The sequence below is a fragment of the Pelodiscus sinensis genome, chromosome 8 (genome assembly GCF_052426305.1).
Source record: "Pelodiscus sinensis isolate ZL-2025 chromosome 8, ASM5242630v1, whole genome shotgun sequence".
NCBI lineage: Eukaryota > Metazoa > Chordata > Testudines > Trionychidae > Pelodiscus > Pelodiscus sinensis.
This window is the reverse complement of record NC_143059.1, coordinates 21,714,307-21,737,211: the sequence shown is the minus strand read 5'-3', so window position 1 is coordinate 21,737,211 and position 22,905 is coordinate 21,714,307. Positions and strand designations below refer to the sequence as shown.

Sequence of the window (22,905 nt, the reverse complement as noted above, 5' to 3'; positions counted from 1 at the left end):
GTACAAAATAAAGGACACGTATGTTCAAAAATAGAAACTCCCTTTATTGAACAAAACTCGGGGAAACTGGGAAAAGGAGATGGGAGAGGGGAAGAGAGAGGCTGGGAGAGGGGAGGGCAACTAAAATGATCAGGGGTTTGGAACAGGTCCCATATGAAGAGAGGCTAAAGAGACTGGGACTTCTCAGCTTAGAAAAGAGGAGACTGAGGGGGGATATGATAGAGGTCTATAAAAGCATGAGTAGTGTGGAGAGGGTGCATAAAGAAAAGTTCTTCATTAGTTCCCATAATAGAAGGACTAGAGGACACCAAATGAAATGAATGGGTAGCAGGCTTCAAACTAATAACAGAAAGTTGTTCTTCACAAAGCAAAGAGTCAACCTGTGGAACTCCTTGCTGCAGGAGGCTGTGAAGGCTACAATTAGAACAGAGTTTAAAGAGAAGTGAGATAAAGTGATGGAGGTTGGGTCCATGGAGTGGTATTAGCCAGGGGGTAGAAATGGTGTCCCTGGCCTCTGTTTGTGAAAGGCTGGAGAGGGATGGCACGAGACAAATGGCTTGGTCATTGTTTCAGTCCATCCCCTCCAGGGTCCCTAGTGTTGGCCACTGTCAGCAGACAGGCTACTGGGCTAGATGGATCTTTGGTCTGACCCAGTACGGACATTCTAAGCTCAGGGCTCAGGGTTGGGGGTCTCAGTGGACCACCTTGATTTTCAAACCTGCTCCTGGGTGGCCATGCTGGCAGCTATCCTGCCCTAGACGGCCACTTTCCTGTGCCTAGTGCGGAGGTCATGGATGAGGCCTACGATCTCCGCACTCAACCAGGTGGGTACCCGCCTCTTGCGGACCTGGGCAGGCTCCCAGGAGCCGCCAGCCTGGTCCCGGGAAGAGGCGGAGGGCTGGGTGGCAGCGGGTGGCTGGCTCGAGCTGTGCCAGGTGCAGAGTCTGCTGGCTGGGTGCTGGCAGGCTTGCATCTGTCACGGGCACCGTAGCCAGCCCATGTCCCTTTAAGGGCTCCGGGGCCGGGACGGGGGGCAGACGAGTTTCCCTGGTGGTGCCCAGAGTGGCCACCAGGGAAAGCTGGGGAGAGCTAGCCTCCCACTAGTTCAAATTAAGTGGCGACACAGCCCTTAATTCGAACTAGCTAATTCGAACTAGGCGTTAGTCCTTATAAAATGAGGTTTACCTAGTTCGAATTAAACGGTCCGCTAGTTTGAATTAAGTTCGAACTAGTGGAGCGCTAGTGTAGCGCCTATCAAAGTTAATTCGAACTAACGTCTGTTAGTTCGAATTAACTTTGTAGCGTAGACATACCCTAGTAGTTCTTCAGAAAAGGACCTGGTGGATGAGAAGCTGGATATGAGTCAAGAGTGTTCCCTTGTAGCCAAGAAGGCTAATGGCGTATTAGGTTGCATTAAGAGGAGCATTGCCAGCAGATCCAGAGATGTGATTATTCCTATTTATTCGGCTCTGGTGAGGCCACATCTGGAGTATTGTGTCCAGTTCTGGGTCCCCCACTACAAAAAGGATGTGGCTGCATTGGAGAGGGTCCAGCGGGGGGTGACCAAAATGATTAGGGGGCTGGAGCATATGACTTATGAGGAGAGGCTGAGGGACTTGGGTCTGTTTAGTCTGCAGAAGCGAAGAGTGAGGGGGGATTTGATAGCAGCCTTCAACTTCCTGAAGGGAGGTTCCAAAAAGGATGGAGAAGGGCTGTTCTCAGTAGTGACAGATGGCAGAACAGGGAGCAATGGTCTCAAGTTGATGTGGGAGAGGTCCAGGTTAAATATTAGGAAAAACTATTTCACTAGGAGATTGGTGAAGCATTGAAATGGGTTACCTAGGGAAGCATCCCTAGAGGTGTTTAAGTCTTAGCTTGACAAAGCCCTGGCTGGGTTGATTTAGTTGGGATTGGTCCTGCCTAGAGCAGGGGGCTGGACTTGATGACCTTCTGAGGTCTTTTCCAGCTCTATGGTTCTATGATTCTATGAACATGCAAGGTGGAAGAGGAAGTGAATGGCGAGCTCAAACCATGTAGCTTCAAGACAAGTAAAGCAAGTGCCGTGAAAAGTTTCAACCTTTGGCGGCATGTAAAATGTATCCATCCTGAAAACTATGCATCTCTGGTTACAAAAAAGGACCAGGAAGATGAGGCAAAACAGAAAGCTGATGTGGCTAAACGACGTTCATCTGGCTCTTTGAAAACTTGTGAAAAGATTTTTTTGCGGAGCTCCATCTGAAAAGAAACCCAAAATTAAGCAAACAAAACTTGACTCATATTTGAAGTCCTCAAAGGTTACAGTCACCATGGATGACAGTACTTTCCAAGAAGGGCTGATGGATATGGTTTGCTTGAGTTCAACACGGCTCACTACCTTCAGGGTAAAGAACAAATGATACCAAAAAATTGCAGGTGAAATGGGTTGGCAGCTTGGCATTTCGATGGGGCATGATACGGTTCGTCATTTAGTTGTCAGCACAGCTGAGTCTGGTCACGAAGAGCTCAAGAAAGCTTTGGAGCAAATATTGTGCTACCTGAAAATGGATGCGGCAACCCGTGGAAACAGAAATTTCCTTGCAATCAATGCTTAGTACTACAAAGAAGGAAAAGATAAAGCTGTGGTAAAAACCTTGGACATAATTGACACTGAAGGGTGTCACAATTCTTCCTACGTGAAAAGTCAAGTAAAAGCTATTTTAGAAAAATTTGTCATCAGTGAAATGCAAATGCTGAGTATCTGCATTGACAGTGCAGCAAACATGACGTGTGCCGTCAAAAATTTCAACGAGGACAATGAAACAATTTCTACCTCTGAGAACAGGGATGTGGACAGAACTGAAGCTATTTTGACTGATGAAGGAACTAAAGGAATGGATGAAATCGAACTCAACATGGATGCTGCTGCGCAATGGGTTAATGAACCTAGCCTCATACTTCCAACATGGCTTCATGAGAACGACTCAAAAGTCCAACTGATGAGGTGTGGTATTGACATTCTTCAGTTGGCAATCTGGTATGGACTGAACCAAGAACACGCAAAGAAATTTCTGGCAAAAATTCGACAAGTCATTGTCAATCTATGAACCCCAAGTATTTGAAGTGTTCTGCTTGATCTACATGGGGTAACTCAATCATTGGATACTGTTACTCCCTGGGGTTCAACATTTGCGATGATTTATCGGCTTCTCGTTTTTCAGTCTTACTGTGAACAAGTGGCTGCTGCTGGAACAAGAGAACTCAAGTTAATAAAAGCTGAATGGGATGAAATGAAGAACCTGTGAGACCTCTTGGCAAAGCCAAACCAAACAACCGTGAATCTTCAAGCTGTCGATGTAACCCCAGGAGTTTTAATGAAGGAATGGTGAAAACTGTCAAAATTCTTGCAAGAAAATGGTGGACAAATTGCAGAAGGAATTCTATCCTCCATGCAGAAATGTGAAGAGAAGCTTTTTGACAATATTCATTTCTTTGTTGGAGTTTATGTTGTCCCACGGTATTGGATTCTTCTTACCTCAAGGGAAATACCAAAGGCAAAGGAAGGGCTACTTGATATTGCTCAATGACTCGAAAAACAAAATGTATTGCTACATTTGAACTCTGCGAAAGAGGTTGAAGAAAACGAAACACAACAAAGGAGTAATCAACAGTCGAATCTGCGATTTTGGAAAGTTCACATCCTTCAGAAATAGCAGGCTGCTCTCAAACTTCCGTCTCCACTCTGAACTTGTTCGAGCATCCATCCCTGAGACATGTTCAACCATCACAGGGAAATGGAGATGATTCAAGCACCAATTCTTTAGAAGATGATAACTTCGAAAAGGAATTGGATAAACAAGAAAGATGCCGGCGAGTTTCTGCGATTCATAATTGTAATGAAGCATTATTCAAGAGAAACTTTCGGAAAGATTGTGAGGTAATGGAGTCTATTGGTAGGCTAAAAGTTAAGTCTGTTTTTGAGGCCATTCACAGCTACCCACACGAAATTCAGGCTGCCTGCAGAATTGCTTTGAGCATGCCAACGACTCAAGCTAGTGTAGAGCGACTGTTTTCAGCTTTAAAGTTAATTTTAAATGATCTGCGACAGGCCATGAAAGACGACTTGTTTGCTGCAATAATTTTTTACAGATTGAATTATGAATTATTCTAGTTTTTATCATTACTGATGACATTTAAATTGTTTTAAAACTCTGAATAAAAGTAACGTTTTTTCAAAATTACAGTATGCACTTTTTTATTTAGTTAAAAATTAATTTGAATCAGAGCGCAGAGCGGAGTCAGGGCAGAGCTGGAGCAATCACTATTGGTGCTGGAGCGGAGTTGGCGCGGAGGAATTCAAAAATGTGATTGCTCCAAATCCCTGCTGGTAAGTCAATCAGTTTCCTCTGTCTTGTCATCAGTTTTATTTCTCCTCGCTGATTTTTTTCATATATCTTTATCTGGCTAGGAATCACTTGAGGATAATGTGCTGGCTTTGGTGATAGTCCCTTCTTATTGTACACTTGGATACTGCTGTGTGTTTAATGTATGTGTGCATTCCTTGAGTGCTCATTTGAAGCTTGATCCAAAATCCATTCAGTTGATGGGAATAATTTCCATTGCCTGATTCGGGTCCTCAGTATTTAGTCTTCGAAGACATTTTCAGTTAAAAATGGCACTGAATGCTACATATGCTACATTACTTTCCCTCTCCTTACTTTGACTCCTGTCTTATTGACGTAACATTTTTAAAAATCATTAGCTATTCGGAGTTGAATGCTTCAGCCAAACTTTGTGTGTGTATGTGTTTGAGTGTGTGTGTGAGAAATACGTCTGCTTTCCTCAAACACACATACATGCAAACAAATAAACAAATACATCAAACAAACAAAACTTGGAATGTTGCCCTGGTGCTTCATGCTTTTTCTTGTCTATGTTCTGTGTTTCCCGGTCAGACTACATCTGCCATGAAGCACCGTAGCCATTCACTTCAGTGATACAACATCATAGCTCAATATGGATGGCAGATCATGGGAGATTTAATTCAGCCAGAGAGATCAGTCCATTTAATTCAGCCAGAGAGATCAGTTGTACAGATTGCTACAACTGGAAGAGACCTCAAAAGGTCACCAGATCTAGTCCCCTGCCCTCATGGCAGGACCCAGTATCATCTATAACATCCCTGACAAGTGTCTGTCTAACCTGCACTTAAATATCTCCAGTGATAGAGATTCTACAAACCTCCCTAGGCAATTTATTCCAGTGTTTAACCAAACTGACACTTAGGAAGTTTTTCCTGACGACCAACCTAAACTTCCCTTGCTGCAGTTTAAGCCCATTGCTTCTTGCGCTATCCTCAGAGGTCAAGGAGAACAATTTTTCTCACTGCTCCTTGCAACACTCTTTCAGATACTTGAAAATTCTTGTCATGTGCAGAGGGTAGGCAAACTTTTCAAACCAAATAGGTGAACTACATTGAATTCAGAACAAGTGGTCAACAAAAACTGTATGAGAATGCCCATTTGCATAACTAAAAATATACAACTTAATATTATTGATAATTAACATAATGATTAATGATAGCATAAATAAAACATTGTACCCACAGATTGTATTTAATGGGACTTCTGCTGATGCATCTTTTCACACATTTCTTTGAAGTTTACATCATAACTGGTCAATGCACACATTCAGGCTTTCTTTTGTCAATCTTATCACAGAATCCTAGAATTCTCAAGCAGTATATTTTATACCCCTCCTTAGACACCTGTTCAAGTTTCCACTTCTTGTAAGCTTCCTTTCTTGTGTTTAAGCTCACCAAGGATTTCCCTGGTAAGCCAATCTGGTCGCCTACCATATTTGCTTTTCTTACTGTGCATTGGGATGGTCCTGTGCCTTCAATAAGGCTTCTTTGAAATATGGCAGGGGAGGGGTCATTTTTTTTATGGCAGGGGCTGGTGATGTGGAGGTTCAGGAGTCTGGGTTGGGGTGTTTGAGGGTCTCAGGGCAGGAGGTTTGGGTATATGATGGACTTTGGGCACAAGGTTGGGGTGTGGGGGGTGTAGGAGTGTTATGGCAGGGGGCTGAGTATGTGAGAGTGCAGAAGTCTGGGATGAGGTATTTGAGGGGCTCATGGCAGGAGGATTGGGTGTATGATGGGCTCGGCCCTGGGTTGAGGTGTGTGGGGTGCAGGAGTGTTATGGCATGGGGTTGGGGATGTGGGAGTACAGGAGTTTGGGTACATAGGAATATGAGGGGTTCAGGGCAGGGGGTCCAGGTGCATGAGGGGCTCAGGGCACAGGGTTGGAATGTGTGGGGGGTGCAGGAGTGTTATGATGCTTTGGCCAGATGGGTGTTGGACCCCAATTTGGGGCTTGTTGACCAGGCTTAATTTTTAAATAAAGTAAAATATTATGACTAACACAAAGGGATTCAACATTGTCTTTATTTATGGCAGGGGTGGGGAACCTTTTTGGGTCAGGGGTTACTGACCCACAGAAAAATCAGTCAGGGACCACACAAGTGAGAAGCAAAAAAAAAAAAAACACCCTCCAAAAACCTCCAACCCTCTCTGATGTGGCCCCCAACTGAAGCACCTAACTCCACTGATGTTCCAGCCCCACAGTGTGGGGAGAAATAGGGGTCCTGAGATTCAAGGCCTCAGGCCAGATTTACTCTTCTGAGGTTCAGAGTTAGTGGAATTTGTGAGGCCCCCCTTAGGATCTGGAGTGGGGCTAAAAATGAGGGGTTTAATGTGCGGGAGAGGGCTGCCAGTGACTGGGATAAGGATGGGGTTCAGGATCTGGGCGGGAGGTGGGATGCAGGAGTGGGTGAGAGTGCAGGGTCTGGGTAGGCGGTAGGGTGCAAGAGCAGGCTGGGAGTACGGTGTCTGGCCAGGGGGAGGGGGCAGGAGCAAGTGAGGGTGAAGGAGCAGGCTTGAGGTCTATAGGGTGTCTGGCCATGGGGGAGGTGCAGGAACAGGGTGCAGGTTGGTGTGTGGCAAGGACGGAGGGGGCAGGAACGGGCTGGGGGTAGGGTGTCTGGCCAGGAGCGAGGGGACAGAAGCTGTCTGGGTTGCAGAGACTTGGCGTGGGAGGGGGTGCATGAAGAGGCTGGAGATGCAGGGTCTGGGCACGAGGGACTAGGGGGTGGCGCTTGTTTTCGCACCACTCTCAGGCACTGGAGGCTTTCCCTTCTGCTCTCCAATGGGGAGAGGAAGGAACTGGGGTGCCAGAGGCAGACTCTGGCCAGGAGCCTTTCCTGTGAGACTCCCAGCCATCAGCCCAGCAGGCAGGAATCTGCCCCATCCCTACACAGGCTTCAGGGACATGTGCTCTGTGAATAAGGGGAGTGGGGAATGGTGCTTCGTGTACTGCCTGGTTTTCAAACAGGCAGCTTCCACTGGCCAGAAACTGGCCAATGGGATTGTGCTGGGGGCGGGAGCAGCCATGAAGCACCACTCCCTCTTTCACTCTGGGCTCATAGTTTGTAGAACACAAATGGCCCAGCAGCTGTTTTTCTTAGTGGTATGTGTGGGCGAGGTTCCCCGCTGAGACTCTCCATTGCATCTGAGGCTGGATCTGGTGGCTTGGCCTACGGTGGGTATTTTGCAGGCCTGCTGTAGTGCCAGTGCAGGCGCCCTGCTATGGGGGGGAATAAGGGTGGGGCTGGCCTCGAGTTTCAAAAGAGCCATATCTGGCTTGAGCCATAGGTTGCTGACCCCGATATAGACGGTGCTTGGTCCTGCTGTCAGGGCAGGAGACTGGACTTGATCTCTTCCAGTTCTAGTGTTCTAGGATTCTGCCCTGTCCTTGGTCTTCCTCTTCCTTCTAATGTATTTTAATATGTTTTCATGTTACCCTTTATGTTCCTAGGTAGATTGAATTTGTTTTGTGCCTTTGCCTTTCTAATCTTTCTCCTACATACTTACATTATTTGCTTATATTCATCCTTTTTAATATGAGAATAGAGGCATGAGGCAGCATTTCCAGGGAAACTTTTTGATAGTCTACCAGAAGTTTTCAGCTTTTTTTTTTAACCTTTTATTTATACACACACAATTCCCAACCAGATGAATTAATCACTCTCCCTCTTGCTCTCTTAAGGGTTTTTCCTCTATGTTTTGCTTCTTCTGTGGAGCAGCCTGTGATAGCACTGAAGTGAATAATTCAATATTTGGCAATTGTATGTCAGTTGCAAATTGTATAAACAAAGCAGATGCACTTCTTGGGCAGCTGCCATTAGTGCATCTGAGGACTTATTTACTACTTACTGAGAGTTTTTGAGGTAGAGGAATGAAACTATCCCTTTCTAATTTTCCGTATTTTATTTTTAAGGTGATGATCAGGATTCCTGGGCCTATTTTTTTATCTCGGCCATATGATGGGTAGTTCTAGAAAACTTTTGACATTTCTCAGATAATTTGAGGTTTCAATAAAATTTGACAGGCTTTTGATTCTACATTACCTACTTCATACACTGGCTGCTAGGCTTTCATTTTTGATACATCATCTGCACTTTGTATACTGTGGCAGGGGCTAGGAACAGATAACTGGTATGACTTCAAACTTAAAAGCTATACAATAATATGGTCAGTCACCCATTCTGTGGCTCTTAAAATCCAAAAATAAGGCCATCTTTCTCCTAGTCACTTGATATGTTGAAGTGTTCTTATAAAATGTTCTTATAAGGATGTTCCTACTGAGGATTTTTAAGGTTAAATGTTCAAATTAATTTTTAGTGTTATTGAAAAACAGATACCAATAAAGCTTAGGTATGCTCAATGAGAGAGTTCCCATAGTAACAGTTCCCTCTCATACTTTATGAAAATAGGCTTATGAACAAGGCTCGACAAATCACTGAATCTACTTGCCCGTGGCGAGTAGATTTCAGCTGGTCGCCCCGTTCACTGGCGGTGTGTGCATGTACAATGCGGGGCTGGCGAGCAGATTTCGCCACCATTTGTCAAGCCCTGCTTAAGAATATAAATATGTATTACTTGAAGATGATTTAGACAAAATGCCTTGTGATCTATCAATTTTATTGTTACATTCTGCTGGATCGGTGTATCCTATTTTGGTGCATGTATCATTCTTATCTGTGATGTTAGAAGTATATAATGTGAATCTGTTTATAATTTTAAATGTCCCAACGAACAGAATGACTGGGTGATCAACCTAACAACTTGTAAACTTCTGTGTTTGTCCTGCAAGTCCAGAAGGTGGCCAGTCTGGAGAGACATGTGACCATACCACCTAGTACTGGGATCCATTTATGAACTTGGTAGTTTCCCATGTCAGAGGGGATGTAAAACAAAAGATTCCCACCCTGGGAGAGGGTCTAAGCAATGGGAAGCTATCAACACTTTGTCTTTAGCTGGCCTGGGAAATGGCCTTGAACACTCTAAAATGATAGAAAGAGGGCTGGAGATCCAAGTCAGAGAAAAGGAGTTTGTCCCCTGAAATAAGAACAACTCTTGAGGGAAAGAATCTGCATGCAATAAGTTTCTTAGTGGATTAGAACTCGCTGTTGTGTTTTCCATTCATTTCAATGTGGTATCTTACTTTGAGCTGTCTGTTTTCACTCGCAGCCATTTAAATCTTACTGTTTGTACTTAGTAAACAAAAGTGTTTTTATTATCAGGACCAGTGTAAATAACTGTTAACTTGGAAAAATATGAATGTCTTTCTTACATTGATAAAGAGAAAAAACAAACAAACTAATGGTCCTGCAGCACCTTACAGACCAAAAAAATGTACATGGTGTCATGAGCTTTCCTGGGTACAGCCCACTTCTTCAGATGAATGGAGCAAGGGGTCTAGAGGTACAAATAAATAGCAGTATAAGAGGGGATGGGGAAGGAAGGGGGGGGAATCTTGTTTATTAGTGTCCATGCTAAATGAGACTTACAGAGTAGCCTGTATTAGCTTCATTTAGTATGGACACTCTTATCAACAAGGTTTTTTTTTCTTTCTCTTTACTGCCCCATGCCCTCTAAGGTGCTGCAGAACCATTCGTTGTCTTTTAGTTTATTTTTTTCAGATACAGATTAACCCGGCTACCCCTCTGAGACTGATAAACAGGGCAAACATGTTCATAAGTTTTCTTTATGTAAAACTTTTACACAGAGATTTAATTGGGGGTTTGAGCCCTTTTTGGAATTTGCTTCCTGGGTGCTGTGCCCTAGAACTGCATCCTCCCAGAGCAGAAGTGTTTCAATGTCTGCATTGGTCTTCAGGAGGGCAGTAACCCCAATTCTGTGCTTTGTCTTGGGGAGACCAGAGGATCTGTCCCAACAGAACAGGATGGTGGGGAGAACCAGAGAGGAAGAAGGCAGGTGTCAGTGGCATAATCGGCAGGGAGGGGAACTATCCCTAGGGGACTTCTAAGATTGTACCCTGTTACACTCCCCTTTTCCCCATCAGTTGTTTTGTTCCTCACTTGTAGGGACCGTATGAAACAACAGAAAAGCAGATAAAGTTACAGGTCTTTTTATTTTGTTGTTCAGACTTTGCCCTTTCTGCCAAGATTGACAATCTATTTGTTGTGATTACAGCTGTCCACTCAGCTCTGTGACATAAGCCACCAAGTAGTGCAGTGGTCACCAACGTGGTGCCTGTGGGCGCCATGGCACCCGCCAGGGCATTTATGTGCTACCCACAAAATCATCTGGGCCGGCCTCCCGCCAGCGTGCAGCACATGAGCGGTGCTGGCCCAGGCGCAGGACGCATGGGCAGCCCCTGCTCCGGGCGCGCGTACGGCACATGCGCGGTGCCGGCTCCGGGTGCAGGGCACGTGGGCAGCCCCTACACCGGGCACGCGGCACATGCGCGGTGCTGGCCCCAGGTGCAGGGCACATGGGCGGCCCCTACCCCGGGCACGCGGCACATGTGTGATGCCGGTCCTGGGCATGTGGCGCGTGGGTGCCCCTGCCCTCAGGTGCGTGGCGCGTGAGCGGCTCCACCCCCAGGCGCCAGGCAGCCCGGAAAGGTTGGGGACCACTGAAATAGTGGCTGCATATTACAGAATTGTAAGGAATAACAACCAACATGGGCTGTACAATGTCATATTTAGGTTTTGTCAGGATATGGATCCTCTTTGCTTTTAACAACCAACCCCCTCGCAAACATTTGCAGTTTCTTTCTTTTATTATCATCTCTAAACTGTGATAGATAGTGGTAGATAGACAACCCTACTTCCTTCCCCCAAACAGAGGAAGCCATAGGGTAGCAGAAACTAAAAAGATGTTCGTGCATTTATTTTAGAGTGTAATGCTTAAGAAGTGCAGCAGATCCAAGGCAGTGGGCTGCAGGAGTTTGGTAGAGGGCACGTATATGGGTAGTTGGGTGAGTGGGTTCCTGTTTCCTGCGTAGGCTGCCAGAGACTGCTGCTCAGCCAAAGCAAGTGGACACCTGAAACTAAGTTAGAGGTGGTCTGCAGCAGCAGGTTAATTGGACACCTGCAGCCAACTAAGGCCTACTGGTTGCTTCCCCTCGGGTAAGGAGAGGGCAGGAGAAGGGTGATGGACCAGAGAGGAGGTAGTGCACAGTGGAGGAGAACTGGAGGTTGTATGCAGGAGAAGGTGATGTGAGAGTGGTAGAGGAAGTGATTCAGGGATAGGCTGCTATTCAGTGGGATAAGAGCAAGAGCCCCACTAGTTGCTGCCACCTAGGGCCCTGGGCCAGAACTTGGAGTAAGTGGACAGGACTAGGCTCCCCACTACCTTCCCCACACCTGGAGGGCCGCCAGCAGGGAAAAAGGGGAACCTAGGACCACAGAAGGGTTCCCCCTAAGCCAGTAACTTGCTTGCAATGAGGACGGCTCATTAAATGTGGCCTTCAGCTCTGGGCGAGACAAGAGGCAGTGGGAGTGTAATGGCAAGCCTCTAGTGCAGTGTTTCCCTATTTTATTTGGCCACAGAACCCTTTTAAACTCAGAAGAATTTCGAGGAACCCCTACAACGAGGGGGGAAACTTTTCAAGCAAAAAATAAAATAAAATCAAGAAACACCACTGGGGTAGAAACAGGGAAGCCTGGGGGCCAAAATGCAGTCACGCATGTCCCAGGTAGGCTTTGGAAACGCAGAGTGGCAGCAGGAGTGGGGAGGTGTCTGAAAGCCGGCAGGAGACCAGAGAAGGAGACAGCGTCTTTGCCAGGGGTGATTGAGTTCTCGCGGAACCCTTACTTTCACCGGGGGTCCATGAAGCACCATTTGGGAAACACTGCTCTAGGACATAATAAAAATCCAACAGGAACCATGGGTCCCAGGGGGAACAGCCGGAGCTCTGCTTCTCTCTGATTGTAGGGCCAGAAACTTCCTGCCCTTGCTTAATTCTCACCCATGCTTTATCTCCATGTTTACTCAAAAGGGTAAATTTCCATAGGCCCTGCAGCCATTGTTTATATGACTGAATGTTGTTCATTCTTGGGTGTGAAATAGTTTCAATAAACTTTCCTTCAATCATTTGTCTCTCCTTTATCTTCTATTCAGCTCTTTAGAATCAGAGAATTCTAGGACTGGAAGAGACTTCAGGATGTCATCTAGTCCAGCCCCCTTCCCAAAGCAGGACCAACCCCAACTAAATCAATCTGCCCAGAGCTTTGTCAAGCCAAGACTTAAAAACCTCTAGGGATGGAGATTCCACCACCCCACTAGGTAACCCTTTCCAGTACTTCACCACCCTCCTAGTGAAATCATTTTTCCTAATGTCCAACTTAGACCTCCCCCACTGTAACTTGAGACCATTGCTCCTTGTTCTGCCATCCATCACTATTCAGAACAGCCTCTCTTCATCCTCTTTGGAACCTCCCTTTAACTTCCTGATGGGAGGTTCCAAAGAGGATGGAGAAAGGCTGATCCTCTTAATGCACCCTAATAAGCCATTAGCTTTCTTGACTACAAGGGCACACTGTTGACTTATATCCAGCTTCTCATCCACTGTAATCCCCAGGTCCTTTTCTGCAGAACTACTACTTAGCCAGTTGGTCCCCAGCCTGTAACAATGCTTGGGATTCTTCTGTCCCAAGTGCAGGACTCTACGCTTGTCCTTGTTGAACCTCATCAGATTCCTTTTGGCCCTATCCTCTAATCTGTCTAAGTCTTTCCTGCCCCCGCCCCCATCTTAGTGTCATCCACAAATTTTCTGCAACCCATCCCATCATCCAGTTCATTAATAAAGATATTGAACAAAACCGGCCCTAGAACCAATCTTGGAGCACTCCGCTAGAAACTGACCACCAACCTGACCTTGAGCCGTTGATCACTACCCGCTGGGCCCAACAGTCTAGCCAGCTTTCCATCCATCCTACAATCCATTCATCCAATCAATACCTCCTTAACTTGCTGGCAAGAATATTGTGAGAGACTGTATGAAAAGCTTTGCCAAACGCAACGTAAATCACATCCACTGACTTCCCCATGTCCACAGAACGACTTACCTTATCATAGAAACTAATCTGATTGGTCAGGCATGACTTACCCTTGGTGAATCCATGTTGACTATTCCTGATCAGTTTCCCTTCTTCCAAGTGCTTTAAAATGGATTGCTTGAGGATCCCTTCCATGATTTTCCGGGGACTGAGGTGAGGCTGAACACTCTGGATTGTCCTTCTTCCCTTTTTTAAAGATGGGCACTACATTTGCCTTTTTCCAATTATCCGGGATCTCTCCCGATTTCCACGAGTTTTCAAAGATAGTGACCAAAGGCTCTGCAATGACATTTGCAAACTCCTTCAGTACCCTCAGATGCATGAAATCCGGAACTATGGATTTGTGTATGTCTAGATTTTCTAAATAGTTCTTAATCTGTTCTTTCTGCACCAAGGGACAAATTGCATTGTCTAGTGCAGTAGTCTGGTAGCTGACCTTGTCTGTGATGACCGAGGCAAAGAAAACATTGAGTACTTCACCTTTTCCCATGTCATCTGTCAGTAGGTTACCTCCCTCATCCAGTAATGGCCCCACATCTTCTTTGATCACCCTCTTACTGCTAACATGTCTGTCTTGTTACCCTTCACATCCATTGCGAGCTGCAATTCCAATTGTGCTTTTGCCTTCCTGATAACTCCTCTGGATTCTCGAGCAATATATTTATATTACTCCCTAGTCATTTGGCCAAGTTTCTACTTCTTGAAGGCTTCTTTTTTGTGTTTAAACTCCCCAAGGATTTCCCCAGTAAGCCAATCTGGTCGCCTACCACATATGCTTTTCCTACTGTGCATCAGGATGGTTTCTTCCTGTGCCTTTAATAAGGCTTCTTTAAAACAGTGCCAACTCTCCTGGACTCCTTTCCCCTTCATGTTAGCATCCCAGGGAATCCTGTCCATTAGTTCTCTAAGGGTATGTCTACACTTGCAGCCTAATTCGAACTAGGACTGCAAATGTAGGCATTTGGAATTGCAAATCAAGCCCGGGATTTAAATATCCCGCACTTGATTTGCATCTTCCTGGCCGGGCGCCATTTTTGAAATTTACAAGCCCGAAGTAACTGCCCGCATCTATACGCAGCAGTGAAACGGGCGTTTGAAATAAAGCTCTAGTTCGAACTACCTGTTAAACCTCATTGCAAGACGAATATCAGGTAGTTCGAACTAAAGCTTTATTTTGAACACCCGTTTCACTGCTGTGTGTAGACGCGGGCAGTTACTTTGGGCTTGTAAATTTCAAAAATGGCACCCGGCCAGGAAGATGTAAATCAAGTGCGGGATATTTAAATCCCGGGCTTGATTTGCAATTCCGAATGCCTACATTTGCAGCCCTAGTTCGAATTAGGCTGCATGTGTAGACATACCCCCAGGGAGTCAGTCTGCTTTCCTGAAGTCCAGGGTGTGTGTTTTTCTACTCTCCTTTCTTCCTTTTATCAGCATCCTGTAATCTACCATCTCATGATCACTGCTTCCCAGATTGTCAGCCACCTCTACTTCCCCTACTAGTTCCTCCTTGTTTGTGAGCATCAGGTCAAGCTGCACATGGCCCTTGGTCAGTTCCTTCAGCATTTGTACCAAGAAGTTATCCCCAACATTCTCCAAAATATTCCTGGATTGTCTGTGTACTGCTGTACTGATCACCCAGCACATGTCAGGGTGATTCAAGTCCCCCATGAGAACCAGAGCCTGTGATCTGGAAGCTTTTCTCAGTTGTCTGAAGAAAGCCTCGTCTACCTCATCCACCTGATCCGGTGGTCTATTGCAGACACCAAGCACAACATCACCCCTATTGCTTCCACCTCTAAACTTAACCCATAGACTTTCAACAGGCTTTTCTCCTGTTTACACCTCTAAACTTAACCCATATACTGAAGATCTACAATCATACTGCTCTCTTACATCCATTGCAATTCCTCCTCCTTTAGTCCCTCACCTGTTCTTCCTGAACAGTTTATACCCTTCAGTTATAGTGCTCCAGTCATTTGAGTCATCTCACTAAGACTCTGGTATTCCAATCAAATCATAGTTCTTTGACTGAGCCAGGGCTTCTAATTCTTCCTGTTTTATTTCCCAGGCTTGTTATATTTGTGAACAAACACCTTAGATAACCAGTTGACTGCCCTACCTTCTCCATTCAAATTGGGGTCCTCCATCTCTTCCTAACAATCCTTGTGCCCGGAATAGAGTCCCATGGTCGAAAAAACCAAAGCCCTCTCTCCGACATCACCTATGCAACCACGCATTTACTTCCTCAATTCGATGATCCCTTCCCGGACCTTTTCCTTCAACAGGGAGGATGAACGAGAACACCACTTGTGTTTCTAATTCCTTGATCCTTCTTCCCAGAGCTACATAATCTGCAGTGACCTGCTCAAGGTCATTCTTGGCCACATTGTTAGTTTCTGTTACTGTATGTTGCCCTTTACCTTCTTTTTTTCCCTCCATCTCCTTTATGTTAGATCATTCTTTTGGGATAGAAAGTGTCACGTTAGTGAAAGATAGGGCTGGAATGGGTTATTTATTTATTTATTTATTTGAAGACTTCATGAATTTGAAACCCCCTGAAAATATAGATATGTGGGGACAGAGAGTTTTAATTCAGGTTTATCTCTAGTTCTAAGGGCAGGGTGGGTGTATAAGTCCATAACTCCAGAAAAGAACTGTGGGATTTTATGTAGGCCCGTGCATAACTGCTCAAGCATAATTAAAAATTTTCCCATGTCTCCATAGAGACATCCTGTGTATTTAATTGTATTAATTTTTTGAAAAGTTCATTGTTGTTATTGTTTAGTGTGTGCTAAGACTTAATTTGTGTGTGAATTTTAGTGCTGTTGAAAATGCAGGACTGGTGTATACTGGAGCACAGCACCAGCTTCTCCCGACAGCCGTGCTAGTGATGTGGCTTGTAGTGATCACTTCAGGGGATGCATCCAGTTACCTCATTCGTGAAAAGTCAGAGCTTGCTCCCTGGGAACAGGAAATACCAAGTGGCATTTATTTAACAGTTCACAATCCTATACATTTTATATTACAATTTTATATTCTATATAATATTTAAGACATTTTGAAGCATTGCATGACAACAGTAATAGTCTATTACACATACAATATTCTCATTAAAAAGCACTTGTTTGTTCCTATAAGCCTATGTCATACACTGACTTCTAGGCTTTCCTATTTGATACATCACCTGCGCATTGTATGCTGTGACAGAGGCTAGGAACACATAATTGGAATGACTTAAATATTAAAAACTATTCAAAAATGTTAAACTTACAGTGCTGTGAATGCACAATAGCTGGAAGCTTTCAACACAAATTGCTACCATTTGAAATAATTTGTTTTTAAAAAAAAGATATTTTGTCTTTTTTTTTAATTTTTAAACATCAACATTTAAAATTTCTGTAATTGCCCTATAAATCGCTTAGATGTAAGTATTAGCTTTTGTGTGCTGAATTAGCCAGCAGCCAAGGAAAGGTCCATTAGGAACTCTGGAATTAGTTGGAAAGAGCAAATAGTGCATGAGGGCCCAGGAAAGGAAGCAGATTAAACCACAATACAAGTTTGAGCGAAAAAAGACTGTATGAGTCCTTTTTTTTTCCCTCAAAAACTTTGTTCCCTCCTCCCCCTTTTTTTCCCCTCAACAGAATTTTTCCCCCAATATTTTTTTTGGGGGGAAAGGGAGGTGTTCAGTATTTTTGGTTAAACCATCTGGCAACCCTAACTACAAAGTACAGTAGACTTCCGATAATCCGGAACCTATGGGACCTAGGTGGTGCCGGACTATCACGAGGTACTATAAGCTGGTGATATATATATTGTATACATTATATACTGTTTAGAAAGTGTTCCTAACCCTTTTTATTGTACATACTGTATACAGTATACTGTAATGTTTTATTTTTTAAGCCTTTTTTACCCTTTTTGCTCAGTTCAGCTGCTACTGCTGTTACCTTGTGACTCATTTTTTGCCGAAGCTCACTCACTAGGCTCTTGCCATTTTAGTGCTGGACTATTGGAGTTTTACTGTAGTTTCCTTTCATAGTCAGGGCTCTCAAGCCGTTCTCTGCTTAATGCAACAGACCTTACTGAGCCACTGCACCCACACAGTGTAAATCAGGATTTACGAGAGTCGAGGTACAGTCAGCACATTTTCTAAAAAGGATTTACTCCAAAGCAGCCCTTTTAAAGTCACTTGACTCCACTGATACTTCAGCTGGGCTTGAGCAGCCTCCCTCAGGTCAGGAGGTTGCTACCTCCAATTGTGGCATATTTGGGAGCTATTTGTTACAGCCGTGTCACAAACGGTAAGCCTGCTTTAGTAAAATGGCTACCCTCTGCAAGGTATATGGAATGTCACTTGTGATCTTAGGCCTGGATCATTGTCTCCAGATTCACATAGGGGTATTTACTGCATGTATGCATGGCCTCCCCAGTGCGGAAGAGGACTTCAATCATCACTAAGACACTGAACCTGATCCCCCATCCTCCAGACCCTGCAGAGAATGTTTTGGGGTCCACACACTGGGAGAGCAAACGCAAGGCTGGAGTGAACTGGGTAGTCATTGATCCCTGTGAATTCCTTACAGCCTGGGATGTACTGTCTTTTCAACTGGCAGTTCTTTTTAAAACAAGGACAGTATTTGAATTCTGTAATGGGTCAGTGTTCAATCTGGAAGAGAAATCAGTCATACTCGCCAGGTACTTACTCCTAGACGGTTTAGTGCATGAAACAAGATCTGCCCAAGTCCTGTGTCCTTTGAATGGAGACGTCAGAAACAACAGTACAACCACACACCAGCATTTCTGTTTTTAGATCCATAGCTAAGACCACACCATATCCAACTTGGTAGACTGACAAGCCCCTTCTGTGAGTTCATCTAGACTAGTATTTAACATTGTGTAGACAAGGCCCTGCAGATTTTAGGTGCTTTGTCACTGCAAGAGAGCAGGTTCATAGCTGGCGCATTATAAAGCAAAGGAACCTGCATGTGTCCTCACATCATGGTGTAGTATGAGGAAGTGGAACCGGCTACTGTGTTGGCCTGCACACTGAGGTTCTGCATTCAGCAGCACACACCCAGTTCATATGAAGGGCACAGTTCTTTCTACGTGCCGCATCAGTGTATAGTAGCTCTGCCTGATGGGGTCTTCATTTTCCTGGTGGAATTGTGTCCAGCCAATAGTATTTACTCAGTGGAGATCATACGGCTGTCTGGCCGGGCAAGAATTTTACCATAAATTATGATGGTTTGAAAATTAATTCACTCCTCAATATAACAATTTACATCTGGGCATCTGGACTGTGTATAAATTTGGGTGAGAAACAGTTTTCCTCTCCAGTGAGTATTTTTTAAATGTTTCCTACCTGAAACAGGATCTTGAAAATTTTCATTAACTGATAATCCAAAATATTTCCAGCATGGATGAGCTAAAACAGTTTGTTCATATAATTTCAAAATATTTAAATTTGATTTGTAAACATATTAAGTTAAATTTACCAAAAAAAATTAAAAATGTGTTTTTGATTAGAAAAACATTATTTTTCCGTTCAGCCTAACCTTTCCTGCAAAAAGTTTCAGTTTCAACAAAACGATAGTTGTCATGAAAAATATTTCAGTGGAAAATGCCTGCCAAACCTAAACTAAATGCAATGAATTCTTTGCTTCAGTCTTCATGGCTGAGGATATTAGGGAGATTCCCGAAACCTGAGCCATTATTTTTAGGGGACGAATCTGAGAAATTCTCAGATTGAGGAGTCATTAGAAGAAGTTTTGGAACAAACTGATAAACCTCACAGTAACAAGTCCCGGGGACCAGATGGCATTCACCCAGGATTTCTGAAAGAACTCAGATGTGAAATTGTGGAACTATTAACTTGCTTTGTAACCTATCCTTTAAATCAGCTTCTGTTCCTAGTGACTGGAAGATAGCTAATGTAACACCAGTATTTTAAAAGGGCTCTAGAGGTGATCCTGGCACCTCTTACAGCTCAGGAAGCCTAATGTCAGTAGCGGGTAAATTAGTTGAAACTATAATAAAGAATAGAATTGCCAGACACATAGATGAAAATAAAGGGGTAAAGAATGAGGTGGCAAAATTTGCAGATAAACTAAACCACTCAAGATAGTTAAGACCAAAGCAGACTGTGAAGACCCTCAAAAAAATCTCACAAAGCTAAGTGATTGGGCAACAACATGGCAAATGAAATGTAATGTTGATAAATGTAAAGTAATGCATGTTGGAAAAAATGATCCCAACTATACATACAATATGATGACTAATTTAGCTACAACTACTCAAGAAAGAGATCTTGGAGTCATTGTGGATAGTTCTCTGAAAACATCCACTCACTATGCGGTGGCAGTCAAAAAAGCAAACAATGTTAGGAATCATTAAAAAAGGGATAGAGAGTAAGACCAAGAACATCTTACTGCCTCTATATAAAACCATGGTACACCCACAGTGTCTAGGTTTTTCGCCACCCCAAGCAAAAAATTTTTTGGCTTCCCCACCTTTTTTTGTTGGCTTTTACACATGACAGGACTCTGTGTCACAGTGGAACAGGCATCAGAGAGGTAGTCATGTTAGTTGGAATCTGCAAAAGCGGCGAGGAGTCCTGTGGCACCTTATAGACTAACCAAAGTGTTGGAGCATAAGCTTTCGTGGGCAAAGACCCACTTTGTCAGATGCATACAGTGGAACAGGCATTATATTTTTTGGGGGTGGTGGAATTAATGTTTTCAGAGGCTTGTGAATGGATTGTGTCCTGGGAGCAAAAGCCACCTGCAGGGCTCTCCGGGGAAGGTGCGCACGCAAATGACATCAAATCTGCATTCTAAAACGGGACAGGGCTCCCGGAGTTGATTAACTGTGAGTCAGTTGTTTCTAAAAGCGCTCCCTCTAAAGAAGGCTTTACTGTATGAATTGCAAATGGACATTTACGATGTAATTCACTGAAATTGTTCTACCAGCATATGAGTTCAAACTTTCCATATGAAACCAAAGAAACCCTCAGCAACATTTCTACTCCCTCTATCCAGAACATGAATGAGCAATTCCCCATGAAGGGGAAAACGTTTCCCTACCATATCCCATCTCAAGATGAAAATCCCTACCACACAAATCTCAAGTGAACCTTTTTATATCACATCATACATGCCCCACAAAAGGGAACAAATGCAGATAGCGCTTAGACCTCAAAGGGGGTCCCCCAACTGGAAAAAAACAACTTTGACCATCTCTCCAGGCACAAAGTGCAGGAGCTACCCACCCTAACCTCACAGGATACCTGGCTACCTCCACTGCCATTTGAATCACCAAGCCTCCCCACCTCCTTTTTAGGCAGCACTTCCCACTGCCCCCCTTCCTCCCTTAAGGGTAGAGCCCTTGCTCCTCCCAGGCTGCCCACCTTCCATGGGGTGGTGCCCTCCCCCAAGGCTGGCCAGCCCCTCCTTTCACAGGGGTGGCACCCCCGTGGCCGGCCGTTTCATCCCTGGCCGTGTCTCTGTCTCCACCCTGAGGCACCGCTCCTGGCCCAGGGGCAGCCCCTCAACGTTCCTCCCAGCTGCGGCCCCACGCAACAAGTTCCCAGCTGGCCCCCGCCCCAGAGCTGGGCTCTTATCTCTGCCATGTTTGCTGCATGGCCTGGCTGGTGGGCGGGAGGGGGAAGGGTCACATCACCGCCGCGACAAAGGAAGTGGCACCGACGGTGGCGGGTCATGGATGCGGCAGCCAGGGAATGGGGAGCTGCCGGGGACACAGAAATCCCACATCACTGTGCACATGTGGTGGGAGCACCCCCAACAGTGCCCTGTGCACGCTCCAGGCCCGGCTGTTGCACACCCCCGACACCAGAACGTGCGCTGCCAGGCCGTGCAGCACACAGCTAAATGGCCAAGCCGTCAGGGCCAGAGCCAAGGGGGGCAGCACTTACACACACACACACACACACACACACACACACACACACACACGTACGCACGCGCTGCCCCAACCATGTGCTTGTTTTTCTGATGCCTAGAACCGGCCCTGCCCACATATTCAATACTGCATACAGATGTGGTCGTCTCATCTCAAAAAGATATACTGGCATTGGAAAGGGTTCAGAAAAGGGCAACACAAATGATTAGGGATTTGGGACAGGTCCCATATGAAGAGAGATTAATAAAACTGGGACTTTTCAGCTTAGAAGAAAGGAGACTAAGGGAGGATATGATAGAGGTATATTAAATTATGACTGGTGTGGAGAAAGTGAACAAGGAAAAGTTATTTACTTGTTCCCACAACATAAGAAATTAATAGATAGCAAGTTTAAAACAAACAAAAGGAAGTTTTTCTTACACAGAGCAGCACTGGCTTGTGGAACTCCTTGCTAGTGTTGTGAAGACCAGGACTTTTACAGGGTTCATTTATTTGCTAGATAAATTCATGGAGGTTAGATCCATCAATGGCTATTAACCAGGATGAGTAGGAATGTTGTCCATAGTCTCTTGTCAGAAGCTGGGAATGGGTAACAGGGATCACATTATGATTCCTTGTTCTGTTCACTTCCTCTGGGGCATCTGGCATTGGCCACTGTCGAAAGACGGGATTCTGGGCTAGATGGACTTTTCGTCTGATCCTAAATGGCCGTTCTTATGTAACTGCAAGCTTCTTTTGGCAATGATTATGTCTTTATTTAGTTTTAAAGGACTTTGCAAATAAATAAATAATGATTTTAGGTAAATAATAATAAAATATTTTAAAATATAAGTCCAAATTTCAGTTGCTGTACTGAGTTCTATTTTATACTGTCGTGTCTGAGTGCTGATTATGAAAACTAAGTCCCCAAAACCAGAAAGGATACAATTTTAGGACGCGGCTCTGTTGTGTGCTGCTTTCTGGCAGTTTATATTTCTTTACTGCAGAGATGTAAAAAATGTCTTTCATAAACTATCAAGTGCATCTTTCCCAGCTGCTGTAAATCAGAACCACGTCTCCTAATTAACCATCATTTTAAGGCTTAAACAGGTATAGTTTGTGGTTATGCTGTAGCTATAAAATATAGCTTGGTGGCTTGAAAATGTAATAGTAATTTAAATCACTAATCAAATTCAGAGGGTTATGTGTGATTAAAGACTACTTATGTGACTAAGACATTGTGGGGTATAATCAAGGTTATGTACTTAGAGCATCACTGGTTTATTGCTAGTATATGTACTTTGCATTGTAGTTTTAAATCATTTGATAGTCACTTTATTTTATCATTAATAACTTGCATTTACATAATGCCTTTTGCTTTGAAGGATCATAAGAGTGCTTTAAAAACTTAATAACTGATACACAATATGCTGTGTAGCTCCAATATCTTATCTACCTGTGTAAAATATCATTTCATCCAATGTGAAAAATAACAGCTGTTTAAGAGAACATGGCAAATCTCTAAAACAGCTGATGTCAGGAAGTGAAGAGAGAATACCATATCCAACTGACATTGCAGAGGGAATTTGGTTAGGGAGAATG

At 44.3% G+C, this 22,905-nt stretch overlaps 1 protein-coding gene and 1 pseudogene across 30 annotated transcripts in view; both read left to right on the top strand.

Annotated features, from left to right (window-relative positions):
• Positions 1–5,219, top strand: part of LOC149523987 (uncharacterized) — a 60,109-nt pseudogene extending 54,890 nt beyond the window's left edge.
• Positions 1–22,905, top strand: part of ANK3 (ankyrin 3) — a 639,900-nt gene that overhangs the window by 344,465 nt on the left and 272,530 nt on the right. The gene's annotated exons all lie outside the window — the stretch shown is intronic.